At 50.2% G+C, this 18432-nt stretch overlaps 1 long non-coding RNA gene across 1 annotated transcript; it reads left to right on the plus strand.

Moving 5' to 3' along the window:
* The first annotated feature begins 14886 nt into the window (after positions 1 to 14886).
* On the plus strand, positions 14887 to 17912 carry LOC147025732 (uncharacterized). Its single transcript, XR_015057887.1, has 3 exons — positions 14887 to 15232; positions 15477 to 15591; positions 16291 to 17912. It is a non-coding gene; the product is annotated as an uncharacterized LOC147025732 (long non-coding RNA).
* The last annotated feature ends 520 nt before the right edge of the window (positions 17913 to 18432 follow it).

Genomic DNA, 18432 nt, shown 5'->3' on the forward strand with positions numbered 1-18432 from the left:
ACCAAGGGGGCCCCGTTCCCACCCCCTACCAGACACCGTCCACGAGGCCCGCGGGTTGCGGGGCCATCGCCGCTCCGCGTCTCATCACCAGACGGGTAGGCCCGACCCGGTCTCGGCCTCAGGCCTGCCTCATTCTTGAGGGTATTTCTTTTCCTTGGTTTTGGGTATGTGTTGTCGGCGCCGTCTGTGAAGTAGAATTGTATAAGTGTTGCCGTGTGCTCGGTAGTCGGTATTAGCTCTGCACTGTGTTTTCACTTTTATATTTGCTTTTTGTGTAAATGGAATTGTTTTTTCTTTTTTTTGTGTGCATTTGGTGGAATTGTATTTGTGTGCTTCCCGTGTGCCGCGAATAAATGTGCTTTATTGTTGAACTGTTCTCCCGCTTCGCTTCGTCTTTTCCCCCATTGAACCCTCATCTTGCTTCACGTAAAGGGTTGGTAGTGGGCTGAGTACGCCCGATAATTAATCGAACCGTCGAGGTCGACGATAACACCGCTCGGTTATTCTGATAGTACGGAACGGGTCGCTTAAGTGGCCTGTGTCCGAAGTCGACCTGCGGCGAGGTGCGATCGCCCGGTCTACCCTCCGCGTGGGTACTTAGGTAGGTCGAATTTGGCGAGCAACCCTATCCCACGCGGGGGCTGATTGGCTCGATCGCGGTGAGACCGAAAGGTCCACCCGTGACTGGTTCCCGGCGTTAGTCCGAGAGGGTCACGACTGGATTGTCCGTCCGGTGGGCGACGTGCCGCGATTCGAGTTACGTGGCCGTCAGCACGCCGGCGGGCGCGAAATACCGCAACACTGGTGTCAGGTCGTGCGATACAAATTCATCGCCCTCCTCGCGGCACTGGTATCGGAGAACAGGAAAACAGGCTCTCCTGTCTCCGGCTAAATTCACGGGAATCGGTCCAGGGGTGAGAGAAGCGACCCCCGATTCCCTCCAAATTACGAGCGATTCAAATTAACCCTTCACGAGAAGCAAGATGGCGTCTCAAGGCGAGCGGGAGCCGGGGGTATTAGAAATGTATATGTGTAGTAATGTAGAATCCATGGTCCAGGATGGAATCCCCGAGCAGGAAATGTTGATTGTGCAGGAACACGGACTCGCCCAACTGAACCCAGAGCCCGAAATGGGTGCGGCAGCGGCCGCAGTGTATGACACCTCCCCCCCCCCTCTCCACCAAGACCCTTCCCCAACCCTTGCCGAAACGGCTCAGCTGAGTGCATCCAACATGGCCCAGCTATGCGCCATGCTGGCGGCAATGAACGAAAAGATGAATGCGAAAATGATCGAAAAGATGGAAGCGAATATGAAAAACGAAATGAAAGGCATGAACGAACAAATGAACGAAAAGATGGATACAAATACAAATGAAGTGAAAACGACGATGGATGCGAATACACAGCAAATGAGGGAAGAAATGAAAGAGCTGCGGGGTGAGACGCAGAACATGGGCCGATGCCTGCAGGCGGGCATGAAGGCCGTGACAAAGGAAATAATAGTTGAGACAAGGGAGGTAAAGGGTGAAGAGTTGGCAGTGACGGTAGCCGGGAAGGGAACAATAGAGGAGAGACTGCACGGTGAGGACGGGGTAAGTGACGCGCACACACACACGGAGGTAGTGGAGGACAATGGGGGTGAGCTGGCGGACTGGGTGGAGACCCAGTGCGAGCACCTGGATGGCCTCCTCCAGGAACGAGGGGAGGGAGTCTGCCCCCTTGAGGCGAGTCACGACCAGGTGAGTTCGGTCGTGCTTTGCGAGGTTGAGAGGACGGGTGCTGTGGACAGGTGCTTGGAAAGCTTGGGGGGTATAGAGGCCCCGGAGACCCTTGTGGGGACACGAATCCCCAGTGTGGTTGTCCCGGTGTGTGTGGTGCAGGGTGTGAGTGCGGCACCGTGTGTGGAAGCGACCCCGTGTGTGAGTGGTGTGGTGGCGATGGTGCCAGAGTGCGTGCTTCTCAGCACGCCGGGTGTGGATGGGGCACCGTGTGTGAGTGAGGCCGTGTGTGTGAGTGAAACGGCCAGTATGAGTGAGGCACCACGTGTGAGTGGTGTGGTGGCGATTGTGCCGGAGTACGTGCTTCCCAGCACGCCGTGTGTGGATGAGGCACGGAGTGTGAGTGAGGCACCGCGGGTTAGTTCCCCCGCGTGTGTGGGTGAGGCACCGTGTGTGGAAGAGACCGCGTGTGTGAGTGTCGCCGTGTGTATGAGTGAGGTACCGCGGGTGAGTGCCCCCGCGTGTGTGGATGAGGCACCGCGGGTGAGTGCCCCCGCACGCGTGAGTGAACGGCCGTGTGCAAGGTTGCTGTGTGCCAGGGAGACCGTGTGTGTGAGAGAGCGGTATGAGAGGGAGATGTCGGTCGGCATGCGGGAGCACGCAGCCGCGTCTCCCCGTGTGAATGTGATGGAGTGGACTGTGTGCGTCGTAACACGCAGGTGTGCGTGGGTTGAATGGCGACGACGAAGGCGACATGAGAAGAAAGAAAGCCGAGTAGCGGCTGTAGTTGTTTCGAGGACCGTGCCGGGTTCACCCAGCAGTGAGCACGCGGTTCGTGCTGTGCAACGCACGAGACCGCCACGTGCTCGCTTGCGAGAGTGAAGTCCCGGTCCGGAAACGCACGCGGTGGATTTGCCGATCCCGCGGACGGACAAAGTTTAGGCAGGTAAACGGATTTGGACCGACGGGTTCTCCACGCGATCGTGTGTGTTAAGCTCCAACGGGCAAAGCACATGTGTTCGCGTGGGGAACCCCTCGAAACGTGGGGCTTGTGTTTTTTTTTATGTGCACGGTGACGTCATGGCTGCACGTGTGGTTGGAATCCGGCAGGAGGGGTATCTCTGCCGGATGGTAGCGTCCAAGGAGGGACGAGGAACACGTGCAGCTGCATGACGTCACGGGCAGGTGCAAAGTGCGCGAGCTCTGAGTTGCCGCGCTGGCGCTGCGCATGGAAAAAAAAAAAAAAAAAGCAAGCCTCACTTTCGGGTGTACAGGATTCCTGGGCAAGGGGTGAAAGACCCCCTTACCCTGGGCACAGGATGAAAACTAGTTAGGGGGAAGGGTTAGCTTAGTTAGACCGACTTCATGGGGCAGGGGTAAGTCCTCATGGAGTCCGTGGAATGGATTAGGTAGAGGGATTTAGTGAGCTTTAGGTTGGGAAATTGATTTTTGGGACATTTGAGGACAGTGACAGACTTGAGGATGTGTAGAGGGGACGTAGCTTAGCTACGTAGAGTTAAATGGAACGTGCTGTAGTTTAAGGGACGACGTGGGAGCACGAGTTAGTTAGGGGAGGTAGTTAGAAGGATGGCAGAGTTCAGCAGTGTGTGTTGAAAAGTTGGTGAGTTGTGAGGCATGTGCTTGGTGAGTGAGTGAGGCCAGCGGGTCTGTGTGTGTGGAGTGAATGGGGAATGCATGGTGCGATGAGTGATTGGGGGGAGGAGTGACTCCCGCCCAAGGGACCCCGGGGTCAGAGTAAAGTGAGTTAGCTGGGTTAGTCAAATTGAAAAATGGAGGTCGTTTTGTTGTTGGTGGGAAAGTAGGCTCGAGACCCATTTGGAGGGGTGCAGGAGCCCTGTTGACGGGCTTGGGAGCGTGGCTGCGAAAGGTGAGTATCGCTGAGTGGGTACCCCGGGCACCAGGCTAGTCGGCCGCGGTAGGCCATGGGCCCATGGGGGGCCGGGATAGCGTAGTGGGCACGGGTGCGCCTGCTTGGTGCGGGGGCCCGGGGCGCCATTAGCCGCGTGGGCAGTGTTGTGGGCACGGGTGACCCTCGGAAAGGGGCCCGGGAGGCCGGCCTGCCACGTGTGCGTTTCAGGGGAGGTGCCATGGGGGCACTCCCCGGTGTTAGGGAGCTGGTAGGCTCGGAGGCAGTGTAGTGCCCGGGGTGCCATAGCGGGAGATTCGGCAGAGGGTCGTGCCTGCCAAAGGGAGCCACGTGTCCCAGCCAGGAGACCGTGTGAGGGCACGGAGAGAAAATTGGGGGGCGAGGCCCGAAATTGTGAGGACACCAACACAGGCGACGGGAATCTGGGTTGTTAGAACCAATACTTTAAGCGAGAGGCGCTTGTTGAAAGCCCCGGGGTAGTTTAACAGTTAAATGGATAGGGTAGATTAGGAAGTGTACCCCTCCGCACCATCCATCCCCTCGCTGTCGTTGTGGGCCGCTGGACCCACTTTGGTTATAGATCGCCGAACTCTGGGGAGGCCATTCTGAGGCTTGAATTGGGCCTCGACACAGGACGTTAGCTCTCCCTTATTCCCCTCCGGGAAGGGAACGTAGGGGTTGGGAGTAGGCTAGGTGACAGGATAGGTTAGCCGAACAAGGACGATAAAGGGGGTTAGGGGACGATTTATAGTGGGGAAGTTTAAAAAAAAAAATAATAATAATAATAAGTGGGGGCTAAATTGGTTTTTCACAAATTAAGGGAGTGGGTATGTACAGTGACAGGCAAAGGCGATAGGTGGGAGGGAGACAGGTAGGTAGGTCCGAGCCCGCCTTCCAAGTGGCCAGCACCACCGCACCCCCTCCACCAACCTCCACTGAACGGCAAAGGCCGGCCAACTTCATCGGCAGCTGTTATTTTGCTGCAAGGTCTGTGTCGGCTGGATCGTCTGCAGCTGCTGTGCTGCAAGGCCTGTGCCGGCCCACTTCATCTGCCGGCTGGCTGTTTTTTCTTCAGGGCCTGTGCCGGCCAGTTCATCTGCCGGCTGTGTTTGCCTGCAGCGGCCTTCTTCTGCGGGCTGTGTTTGCCTGCTGCCTTTGCCATGCCATACCCACTGCCCTGTTCACCAGCCCCGTTCAATTTTTGCTTTGCCCCCCCCCCCCTATTCATTTCCATGTGCGCCAGGATCCGCAAGGCAACAGTTTGCAAGCTGCAAGAACTGCCCTGTTGGCAGCTACAACACGGGCCTGCAGTGGCGGCCCGTGCACCGTGTTTGCGTCCATCCATTCATCCATCCATTCGTTGTGTTTATTGCGTGTGCCACTTGAGCTGGCACGGGACTGCGTTTGTGCAGCCCATGCACCGTTGTGGTTCACTGCGTTCAGTTCAAAAGGGGAGGGCCTTGGACTGCGTGTGAGCAGCCAGCCACGTACCCTGTCACCTGCATTGTTTTGAGCCAGAGACTGCATGCGGGCAGCCTGGCTCCCTGCTAACTGCTTTCTTTTTGCAGAGTTCAATGATCCTGGGCCATGGTTTAGTGTAAAATTTGTAAGTTAAGGTTAAGATGTACTGTAAATATGAGTGCGCCCACGGCATGTCTGTCTAGCGCCGGCAATTTTATTTAAGTCGTCCGTGTGAGTGAGTTTGTTTAGGTAGTTACGCAGCCCTCAGGTTATTTATTTTGGGGACACGAATACCATGAATGTCGCACTCAGGGATCCGTAGGTAAAATGTACTAGGGGAAAACTACACATGATGGCACACGAAAATTTGACGACTCGGGACGAGTCTGTAAAAAGGGAAGGGGTAGTGTTGTGGTTACCAGATTCGCAAACCACCATTCAGGTCCCTTAGGTGAGGTATCTCGGTAAGTGCATGTGTAGTTAGGCCCAAACCCGTTGTCTAGTGGGAATACATGTCATTTATACGTGCTGCGACTCTTCAGGATAGCCGTTTTTCTTTTACTATCTTTATTTTGGACCAACCGCCATGATTACCATCACAACCACAACATCAACCACCAACCACAACGCCGCTTCACCACAACCGCCACGACCTTCCCGTCACACCTCGCAACCGTAGCATCGCCACCATTCTTGCCCCGCTGTGGGTACCGGTGTTGGACTCATGCAGAACGCGCGTCGAACAGCGTGTACAAAATCACGGATTTTGTGCTTCAAAAACGGATCAAAAACGACACACGCCCACTTTTTGCCGTCCAATCGGTGAGCGAGGGGCGAATTGGCCCCGCCCCCAGGGCGATCGATATATGCAAATTTGTGGATCAAAAAGCCTTCACGCCCACTTTTTCTCGGGCCAATGGGGAGCGAGGTGAAAGGTCAAAGGGAGGGGGTCAAAGGCGAAGTTACGGGGGGATAAAAGGACGGTGTTCGTCAGTCAGAAGGAGAAGGAGAACGAACAAAAAGGAGAACGAGAACGAGAAGGAGTCGGAACGGAGGGGACGAGTGTGGAAGTCTGGAGCCCGAAGCCTGCAGTGGCTGGAGAAGCTGAAGAGAGTCGGACGAGGGGGTGCTCGCGTCGGTGCCGGGAGCTGCACGCCCGAGGGAGGCCGGCAGCGCGACCTGGCCGAGGTGGAGACGCACACCAGGGATAATAAAGATCCTCTATACCCCGAGCATCAGCAACCCCCTCCTGTTTCCCCCCGCGCTGAGATAGTGCGACCAAGGGGGCCCCGTTCCCACCCCCTACCAGACACCGTCCACGAGGCCCGCGGGTTGCGGGGCCATCGCCGCTCCGCATCTCATCACCAGACGGGTAGGCCCGACCCGGTCTCGGCCTCAGGCCTGCCTCATTCTTGAGGGTATTTCTTTTCCTTGGTTTTGGGTATGTGTTGTCGGCGCCGTCTGTGAAGTAGAATTGTATAAGTGTTGCCGTGTGCTCGGTAGTCGGTATTAGCTCTGCACTGTGTTTTCACTTTTATATTTGCTTTTTGTGTAAATGGAATTGTGTTTTCTTTTTTTTGTGTGCATTTGGTGGAATTGTATTTGTGTGCTTCCCGTGTGCCGCGAACAAATGTGCTTTATTGTTGAACTGTTCTCCCGCTTTGCTTCGTCTTTTCCCCCATTGAACCCTCATCTTGCTTCACGTAAAGGGTTGGTAGTGGGCTGAGTACGCCCGATAATTAATCGAACCGTCGAGGTCGACGATAACACCGCTCGGTTATTCTGATAGTACGGAACGGGTCGCTTAAGTGGCCCGTGTCCGAAGTCGACCTGCGGCGAGGTGCGATCGCCCGGTCTACCCTCCGCGTGGGTACTTAGGTAGGTCGAATTTGGCGAGCAACCCTATCCCACGCGGGGGCTGATTGGCTCGATCGCGGTGAGACCGAAAGGTCCACCCGTGACTGGTTCCCGGCGTTAGTCCGAGAGGGTCACGACTGGATTGTCCGTCCGGTGGGCGACGTGCCGCGATTCGAGTTACGTGGCCGTTCGCACGCCGGCGGGCGCGAAATCCGCAACAATATGTATGTATGTATGTATGTATTGTTACGATTGTGGGGGTAGATGGAGGAATTTAATCAGGAATAGAGCATTGTGTGGAGTTACTTGGTCCATGGACGTGTAGGAGGCATCTCGATGTAACTAAGTAGGGAACCTGTAAGCTGAAGTGTTATGTGTCACCACACGACGGGCTGTGCGGTGTTAATTAGCCGAGGGAGTAAGAAAAGCTTCCCCAGTATGTGATTCCCCTCTGTGATTTTTCCCTATGTTCATATATTTCAAGATCGATAATAAAGGAGGGGAACATGTCCCTAACACAAGCAAACGTGCCTAGTGGGCAGAAAGCCCCACCTTCAAAGGGTGACAACAGGCGAAGTCATTGCCCAGAGAGATGATTGATGGGCGTGATGTCAGAAGCTAGCCAAGCAGGAAGAAGCCCCGCTTTTCCGAGTTTTGTGTGAGCAGGCCACGTCCCGGTGGCGGAGGATATAGGCGTGATGAAGAGAAAGGTCAGGCTGGCACATTTTGAGAGGCATCGGACTCATAGGCTTGCGCATTGTGGGAGGCTTCCGACTAAATAGGACAAGAGGAGGGCAGAGCACACGCACAAGGCAGAGGGAGAGTCAGAGTCAGAGGTAAAAGCAGAGAGTGAGCGCACACCGAGGAGGATGACACGACCATTGAATTCGTGGTTAGGCGATTTGGCTTGCCTGGTGAAGCAAGACACTGACCTTTGGCTCTTGTTTGGGTCGGTGAGGACAATCGGCACACAAAGCCGTTCCACTGGGGCTCTGAGCTTTGGTGTGGAGTGCCGCTCGCAGATTGGCCGGCGTGCGTTTGTCCCGCTACGAGAGAAGCGCCATTTTGTGCGTGTCTGCACGTGTGAATAGGAGCGCCTCGATCCCAGTTCCACATTGACCAGCTCCGGGCAAAGATAAGTACAAGAATACTCGAAAGGAGGATTTTTCTTTTCATTTTGTGTTCCCGTTGTCTGTATTTGAGTCTGTGTGAGAGACGCATCGACTTTAGGGTTTATTATTTCATTATTATCATTACCCCTTTGAATTGTTGTCCTTTGTAAATATTTGATATTTCTATTAAATATTTTCCTTTTAAGAAGCCATAGCCATGTATTTGTTGTGGGGTTTGAGTATAAACCCCTTGCGCCGCCCTGGTGCAGCACTCATGTGCTGTGCTCCTCCGCCCCGTCCGCCATTGCTGTCCCTTCCTGCGTGCAATAATCTCCGAGTCTCGGCTGTAGGCTGTGATGATGTTGTGAATTATATGCTTGCTTGATTGACTGTATTCCTCTGGCCTGTACGTGTGTGCGCACGCACCAATGTATCCAGCAGTTGGTCCACGCAAGGTGATCCTATTCGTGTCCGTCGTCATTACATGGTGTCAGAGATTCGGGATTTTCTTCATCAACGGTGATGGAATTTAAACCGCCTGGTTATCTCCGGCGAGATGGGAATATAGCTGAGAACTGACGACGCTGGAGTAAGGTCCTTGACTGGCAGCTTGAAGCTGCCGGCCTCGAGTCGACGAGCAACATTCGAAAGGTCGCCATCTTGCTGAACTGTGCTGGCCAGATGCTGTGGATGCATACAAACAACCTCCCGTTTGAGTCGGCGGTTGCTTCGAAGGTATTCAAACCTGTCAAAGAGGAATTTGGCACGTACTGCAACCAGCGGAAGAACCTTGTCCATGAGCGATTCAAGTTCTGGGAATTCGCCGAGTCTAAAGGTCAGTCATTCGAATCGTACTTGAACAAGCTGTGCATCATGGTGAGGGCAAGCGAATTCACCAAGGCTGATAACATGATCATGGATAAAATCAAAAATGCACAACCTCGCCTCAAAAGAGCGTCCCTTATGTGAACTGAGACTAACTTTAGAAAAAACGATAACTCTCCGTTTGGCTGCTGAGTCGAGTAGATCGCATGCCAGGGCCATGACTTCGACTCCCACATCGGCCGCTTCCACCAGGCTCTCCCAAGGCATTGACTTGATTAGCTGCCAAGGGTCCCTTTGCACCCAAGCCTAGGTCGACCAAGAGCAATAAGGACACCCAAAATTGTGGGAACTGCAGGCGTATTCATCAACCTCGCCAATGCCCTGCCTTTGGGAAATGCTGCAGGAAATGTAATAAGCAGAACCATTTTGCAGAGGTCTGCTGACAATCCAAGCGTATTCATGCATTGGCGACGAGCATGGCATCGACCGAACTGTCGTCTCTTAGTGACCTGTACATTGATGGCACGTCTACACTGCTGGTAGGAGACACGCAGGTCATGAAGCCAGATGTCTCTTTGTTTGCGAAAATCAACATCAATAGCCATAGGATAAAGGTGAAGGTTGACTCTGGAGCACAGCTATCGATACTCCCTTGCAGAATATTCAATTCCATGGAAAAGCCAGTCAAGACTATTAACTCGATGATCCGAATGAAAAGCTACATTGGGGGTACCGTCCCTCATCCTGGATTGGCCAAGCTACAATGCACTGCTGGGTAGTCAACGGGGCACTTCGACTTCTATATGGTCAACACCAAAGCGCCTCCTATTCTCAGTCTTCACGCGTCGACATGCCTGGGTTTTATCCCGAAGGACCCCAACAGTCGCTTGCTGTCTGTCGAGAATGTGACATCAGTGGCTTCACCACAGCCTGGCCTTACACTGGACAAAGTCAAGGCTGATTATGCAGATTTGTTCACTGGCCTGGGGATGTTCAACACACCGTACCACATTGAACTGGATCCGTCTATTCAGCCAGTCATCGAGCCACCTCATCGTGTGTCTCAGCCTACATGAGCGCTTGAAGGCCAAACTGCTTGACAGGGAGGCACAGGGTATCATTTCTAAGGTGCATGACCAACGGAATGGGTGCATAATCTCGTCGTCGTCGAGAAGAAAGATAAATCGTTGTATTTGTGTCTTGACCCCTGGAATCTCAACAAGGCTATTAAGCGTGAGCACCACCCCATCCCAACAACAGGTGAAGTCATGGGTCAGCTCGCCGCAAAGAAGGTCTTCAGTATATTTGACCAAAAGGACTTTTTTTCTGGCAGGTTCAATTAGATCAAGGGAGTGTCCTCAAGTGCACTTTTAATTCTCTTCTGGGGCGTCGTCGTTTTAACCATCGACCGTTCGGTGTGACGTCAGCCAGTGAAGTTCTCCAAGAGAGGAATGAGAGCACATTTGGAGACATTGATGGGGTCTTCTGCATCGCAGATGACATGATTCTTGCTGCAACCACCCCTACTGAGCACGACGCCATCGCACGTAAGGGACTGGACCGCACACAAGAGAAGAACGTTAAATTCAACTCAAACAAGATCCAGTGGAAGGTTGCAGAGGTAAAATACATGGGTCATGTCCTCACCTGGGGTTCGCTCGGATGAAGAAAAGGTGCAAGCCGTGTTGGAAATGCCAACTCCTCAGTCACGTCTGGAGCTGCAGCGAGTTCTGAGTGTGGTTAATTACCTTGGTCGGTTCATACCCAACATGTCGACCATCACAACACCATTGCATCAGCTGCTAAAGAAAGATGCAGCCTGGGAATGGCATGGAGAGCATGATGCAGCGTACCAGCTGTTAAAATCCTCAATTTCCAAGCACCCAGTGTTAAAGTTCTTTGACCCCGCAAAGTTAGCAGTTCTTCAAACTGATACATCTTCAGCTGGGTTAGGTGCGTGCTTGCTGCAGGATGGGCATCTCGGTCGCTAACACCGACTGAATCGAACTACGCCCAGATAGAGGAGCTTCTTGGAATCGTATTCGGGGCAGAGCGTTTTCATCAGTACATCTACGGGTTTGACACGACCGTACACACCGACCACAAGCTATTGGTGGCTATCGTCAAGAGGCCACTGCACCTGCCCTCACCCAGACTTCAGCTCATGATGCTTCGCCTTCTCCGATACACTGTGTCAGTGCAGTACATCCCAGGAAAGTATCTATACATCACAGATACACTCTCCAGAGTGCCATCTAGCTTGCCACGGCACGATCAGATGCTGGAAGACGACATACACCTTTGCGTACATCAATTGGTCACAAGGTTCCAGTCAGCACTGGCAGAATGAAGGTACTGCAATGTGAGACATCACTAGATCCAGCGCTTCAACAACTCAGAACTACCGTCACACAAGGCGCATCGAGCTAGAGTGTCTCTGATGGTGAAACCGTTCTGGCCTGTTCGGGAGAACATCCATCAGTCTGAAGGTTTGCTGTTCTGTGGTGAGCGGATCATCGTTCCAGCCGCAATGCAACAGGACATGCTGGCTCAAGTGCAAGGCACGGGAAAGTGCAAGGCACGGGCTAGACCCATTTTGTACTGGCCAGGTACGTCAAGAGCCATAGAATCACGTGTTGCTGAGTGTGGGGTCTGTGCCAGATTTTGGCTTGCCAATCAGAAAGAGCCACTCATCCCACACAGCGTCCCTGACTGCCCATGGCACAAGCTGGGTGTCGATATATTTCACTTCGGTGGAAAAGATGATGTCATCCTGGTGGACTACTTCTCAAAATTTCCTGAAGTGTCACAGCCAAAAGGGCTTACGGCTACCACAGACATCTCAGCAATGAAAGCGAACTTGTCCCGCCAATGCACACTGGAAGAGGTATTCGCCGACAATGTTCCCTTTGGTAGCGCAGAAATTAAGGACTTTGGACACGAATGGGGCATAATGTTCACAACCTCGTCCCCAACATGTCCGCAATCCAACGGTCAAGCTGAGCGCGCGAATCAGACAATGAAATAGGCTTTGTGAAAGGCACATGAAGACAGTACTGACATCATCGAGCAATCCCTGCCGACCGCAACTCTCCCATTAGTGGAATGACTCTCTCTAGCTCAACTCTTGATGACTAGGAGGCTAAGGGATAAATTACCTGTTTACAGTAAAAGCCTCCAGCCAGGTGTCACATCAGATGTTTGTCAGCAGCTCCGGGACCGTCAGAGGCAGTACACCAAATTCTATGATCGAGGGGTGAAACCTCTTATGGAGGGAGCTCCAAGTAGGTGATGCTGCCCACGTCAAGACCAGACAGGGCTGGGTACCTGTCGTCGTATGTAGCAAACTTTCCGCACCAAGATCGTACCGAGTTACCACAGCCAACAGTAGATCCTACCCCCGCAACAGGCGAGACCTGCGGGAATCTGCATCTGAGCCAGTGACCATTGTCCCACTTCCGGACCTTGGAGAATTAAACATTCCTACAGACCCTTGAGGAAGTTCAGACAACCGTGGACATGGCACCAACACCACCTTCAAGTGCTGAGAACTCCCAATTTCCTCAACCTCCGAGCCGCAGATCACAGCGCTCCGGGGCTTTCCCTCAAAGGCTGAAGGACTACATTCCATCACAATCATATAGCGTGGCTCTTGAGTAGTCGTTAGCCGGTTATAAAGTCCTGTTTTTGCTATTTTTATGGAGCATATACTTGCTTTTGCTATTTTTCAGTCTTTCTCTTCATACTGAAAGGGGAGATGCCATGATGTTGTGAATTGTGTGCGTGCTTGATGGCCTGTATTGCTCTGGCCTGTATAGTGTAGTAGATAGTAGAAAAATCGTGCAAATTATGATACAAGCATCAAGTTTGGCATTTCTGTTCTGCAGGGCTTTCTGATCAAATCTGCCTGATTGGCCATTTGAAAATCCAAATTTCAAAAAATTTGAAAAATAAAAATAAAAAAAACTTCAAAAAAATTTGAAGTCACACCTGGCTGAAATTCTTGAAGCTGAAGCCATCATTGATGGCTCAGCACTAATCAATGCCCGACCTCCACGCACTTCAAAGATATTTGATGACTATGCTTAAAGAAGACATCATCCCAAAGGTGGAATCCTATGGTGCCAGGTACGAGAGGGTGGATGTAGTGTTTGATGTCCACAAGAAGTCAAGTCTGAAGTCCGAGGCAAGGTCGAAAAGGGGGCAAGGAATCAGAAGAAGAGTGACAGGAACCAGTAAGACCCCAAGTAACTGGAGAAGCTTTCTTCGAGATGACAGCAACAAGACTGAGCTGTATCACTTCCTTGCGGAAAAGATGTGTGAAGCACAGACGACAAGCACAGTCATTGTCACAAAAGGAGAAGATGCCATTAGCAACACAAGGAAGTCACCGGATGCTGCGTCTCCATGTTGTCATGAAGAAGCCGACACTCGAATATTTGTACACGCCAGGGATGCAACGACGGACGGTAGCAAGTCCATTATCATTAAGGCTAATGACACGGACGTACTAGTCACAGCAATATCTGTACTGCCATCCTTACAGGAACTAGGTCTTGAGAACATGTGGATTGCCTTTGGCCAAGGAGCCAAGGTGCGATGGATTCCAGTCCATGAAGTAGTTTCTGCAATAGGGCCTGAGAAAGCTAGAGGGATCCCATACTTCCATGCGTTCACTGGATGTGACGTCGTGTCTGCCTTCCGCGGTAAAGGGAAGAAAACTGCATGGCAGACTTGGAACGTCTTTGATGATGTTTGTGAAACATTCACCAATCTCAGCCAGCATCCAACATCGATTCGTGATCTTAACTTTTTTGAAGTTTTTTTTTTTTCAAATTATTCAAAATTTGGATTTTCAAATGGCCAATCAGGCAGATTTGATTAGAATCCCCTGGAGAACAAATGTGCCAAATTTGATGCTTGTATCAATCATCATTTGCACAATTCCTCTCAAAAATTGCTGTTATCTGCCCCACTACAGATATGGATGGTCATTGGCTCACAAGGAGCTTCTCTTACTTAGACAGGTTTTCTTTTTAGTTCTGATAGGTATCCATATCCATACAACTTCCTCACCAGGAGGACATGGTGGGGGAGTGGGACGAGCCAGTTTAGTCACCAACATTCGACCAGGAACAGGTTAGTACAGGTTTTAGATGATACTTGCAGTAAGTCACAGCACAAACTTTCTCCTTATTGTATCTGACCGTTTAGCTGTAGGGTCACTATCATCTTGTGTGGGGCACGGCTGTGCCACCGATGCTGTGTCCCTATACCAGTGCACTGGTACTCATTTCACCGACTGCAGAAGGATGACTGGCTGAGTCAACCCCACCTGGTGTTAATTCAGAGGCAAACAGGGGCACGAACTCAGGACCCTAAGATCCCAAGCCAGCCACCATAACCACGAAGCCAACTCCAGGCTTGATAGGCCAGCCTAGGTTAAGTATGACCCAGCATAATGTAACCTTGGCTAAGATAGTGGGAAAGATAAGTATGCACACTCACTTCTGAGCTGTCTAGCCTGGTTGATCTGGCTATCTTCGAGTGGGGTTTCTGTCTGAGCAGCACTGTGAACAACTTGACATGGTAATGTGCATGTTACATGTGAATGGCCCTCTGGATATGAAGAGCAACCACTTAGTACCGCTCCCCAGCACTTACAGCACACATGCATCCTTCAATGCAATAACCACCTCTTCGTGAACCTTCCAAAATCCAGGCTTGCTACTCACCTCGACTCTTTTACGCAACCTGTGCACCCACCTTGTGGAACCTGACCAACCACACTCCTTCCTCGAGGATATTAAGAGTGCAGTGCGATGCCAAATCATTGTCCATCCCGATCTGCAAAACAATCCTGCAGGTTAACACCTTTCACTCTCATTCTCCACTACTGCATGCCCATTCATTCATTCAGCCGTTTGTTTATGCCCAATTGTTAACCCACCAACCCACTCCCAGTATGTTACATTTCAGTCATTCGTCACCTTGCTCTTCGCACGTACAAAAATAAATTCCTACACTCAAATAGGTCTTGTGTTGTCGCCCGTGCTTGTGGGGGGAGTTGATTCACGTGAGGTGGGCACTTCAAATGTCTCTCTCTGTCTGTCTCTGAGACAGAGGGTCTCTGTCTCTCTCTCTCTGTCTGTCTCTCTTGAGCAATGAGCTGGTGGAAAGAAGGCTCTCACTTAACACCATTGTCACGTGCCATTGTCAACACTCACCAGCATCCAGAGGTTCATCGTCTTGCTGAAAATCGCTCATCACATCACGTGCTCAACCCAAGTCACATTTCTAGTCCGTTGTTGGCGGAGATGCTAAATGTATCAGTGCCATTGATGTAACCGGCACAGGTTCATTGGAAGCCGGTACGTGGATTTCTTGCATCGGCAGTGATTCAAGAGGCTAATTATGTGTCAGCTTTAAGTGGTTAACACGGAGAACAAGACGCAGCACAGGTCGCCATTTGATTAGGACTCGACGTGCAGAGTTGCCATGTGAGAGAACATTCGACTGGAGAGACGTTCAGATTCGAAGATTGAATTTTGTCTCGTTTCAGTTCAACAGTTCAACAGTTGTTTCATTGCAGTTCAACAAGTCCTTGTTTTCCAGGCAAGAACCGTCGCCAGGTTCCATTCCCGATCTGACGGAGCTCAAGCTGGCAGGTGACACGGTCACGAGATCGGTCACATCCTGGCCGATGAGACGAGTCGTGTTGAACATCCAGGTAAGGGGCACAAGTACACACCTTGATGGAGCGAATCGATCGATGTCGGTGCAATTTAAACAAAAAAAAAATCATGGGGCACGGCCAGTGCTGGATTAACCGTTAGGCAGACAAGGCACGTGCCTTAGGGCCAGCCAAAAAATTTGGGCCAAAAATTTTTTTCACAAGAAATATTTGTCTTTTTTTGTATTTAATATTTTGTTCTTGAATCAGTTCATCTTTTGTCTGGGGTCCATTTCCATGAGCCTGAGATCTAATTTAACATTTTCAGGCCATTCTCTAAAATTTCAAAATGTGCCTTAGGGCCAGCCAAAAAATTTGGGCCAAAAATTATTTTTCACATGAAATATTTGTCTTTTTTTGTATTTAATATTTTGTTCTTGAATCAGTTCATCTTTTGTCTGGGGTCCATTTCCATGAGCCCGAGATCTAATTTAACATTTTCAGGCCATTCTCTAAAATTTCAAAATGTGCCTTAGGGCCAGCCGAGGCTTAATCCGGCTCTGGGCACGGCATCACGTGGTATCGCGACTTCATGTACATTATTTTACCTGTTCTCGTCTTCCTTACATAGCTTGAACATCTTGCATTTACCATCGTTTACGTAGGTCGTTGCCATGCACGAAGGGGCAACACCACTGGTTACTGAGCTTTGCTTTTGTATCACTCTCACTTGTATTGTGTGCGTTTTGCGATAAGCCCCGCACGGGATTCCAACGTTCACCCGGCGATTGAGGTGGGATTGTCGTGGAGGCTGCGAGGACGAGATGCAAGAGACGGAGCTCGGAGTGTGGGCGTCACTTGGCAGGAGGGAAAGAGGAGGTGGGACGTGAGCTGGCTGATTGTGGGTGACATTGGGAGAAGGAAATAGACGCCGGATCATCACGCACGTATTAGGAGATGAACGACATTGTTTGGGATTCTTTAGGATCATTCGGTTAATGTCCTCCTTTTGAATCGAAGAACGGGAAAAAAATTTTTAAAAGAAGGAATTGCTGTTTTTACCTTCACCGTTGCAGGTGGACGCATGCTATGTTTTCACACCTGTCTGTCTGTCTGTCTGTCTCTGTGTTTGTCTTGAAAGTACGATATCTCAAGAAGTTGTGGAAGGATTCGGATGAAACTTGGTGGACAGGTTAGATGTGTGACCCCGACGAATTGGTTCAGTTTTGCTGAAGATCCGAATCCGGATCTGGATACGAGAGTTATTTAATTTTTCACTCATTCTTCACCATTGAGAGTTTGGGCCTAAAAACGATATTGCGTGATATCTCAAGAAGTTGTGGAAGGATTCGGATGAAACTTGGTGGACAGGTTAGATGTGTGACCCCGACCAATTGGTTCGGTTTTGCTGAAGATCCGAATCCGGATCTGGATACGAGAGTTACTTAATTTTTCACTCATTCTTCACCATTGAGAGATTGGACCTAAAAACGATATTGCGTGATATCTCAAGAAGTTGTGGAAGGATTCGGATGAAACTTGGTGGACATGTTGGGTGTGTGACAAGGACTCGTTGATTCAATTTTGGTGAAGGTCCGGATCCGAGAATTATTATATATTTTTCATGTGATTCTTCACCATTGAGAGAATGATGTTTCCAAAAACGATATCTCAAAAAGGTGTGGATGGATTCGGACAAAACGTGGTGGATGAGATGGCTCGATGACAACAAACTGATTTGATTTGGGTTCAGGTATGGATCCAGATTCTGACCATCAGTGGATACAAAATGTAAACTGTTCAGCCTGGTGGAGGTGTGCTCTCTACCGAGTGCCGTTCTAGTTTCCACTCGTTTGTTATGGTCACTTACAGGGTGGGATGGAAGAGGTGTGATCATCACCACCTCAATTGGTGAGAGGTCAGGGGTGATGTTAAGAGGCATCACCACGTCATTGCATATTTTAACTGTACTAGTACTGTACTGTACACTGATAACTGTACTAGTACCATACTGTACACTGATAACTGTACTAGTATTGTGCTGTACACTGAGAACTGTACTAGTATTGTACTGTACACTGATAACTGTACACTGAGAACTGTACTAGTATTGCACTATACACTGATAACTGTACCAGTACCATACTGTACACTAACTGTACTAGTACTGTACTGTACACTGATAACTGTACTAGTTCCATACACTGATAACTGTACTAGTACTGTACTGTACACTGATAACTGTACTAGTACTGTACACTGATGACTGTACTAGTACCATACTGTACACTGATAACTGTACTAGTACCGTACACTGATAACTGTACTAGTACCATACTGTACACTGGTAACTGTACTAGTATTGTACTGTACACTGAGAACTGTACTAGTATTGTACACTGATAACTGTACACTGAGAACTGTACTAGTACCATACTGTACATTGATAACTGTACTAGTACCATACTGTACAAGTACCATACTGTACACTGATGACTGTACTAGTACTGTATTGTATACTGATAACTGTACTAGTACTGTACTCCATACTGATAACTATATGAGTACTGTACTCTATACTGATAACTGTACTAGTACTGTACTGTACACTGATAACTGCACTAGTACTGTACTGTACACTGCTAACTGTACTAGTACTGTACTGTACACTGATAACTGTACTAGTACTCTACTGTATACTGATAATTGTACTCGTACTGTACTGTATACTGATAACTGTATACTGATAACTATACTCAGCACCCCAGCACAAAATGATTATTTCTTGTGCAAACTACTCTGTGAATGAATGAAACATCTGATAAAAGATTAAGCAGGAATGCGAGACCCATCAATTATCACCAGGGCTGTGTTCAGTTACCAAGCTTCCTGCAGAGC

This window comes from Eptatretus burgeri, chromosome 5 (genome assembly GCF_056783735.1).
Source record: "Eptatretus burgeri isolate ZD-2024b chromosome 5, Ebu_testis_v1, whole genome shotgun sequence".
NCBI lineage: Eukaryota > Metazoa > Chordata > Myxini > Myxiniformes > Myxinidae > Eptatretus > Eptatretus burgeri.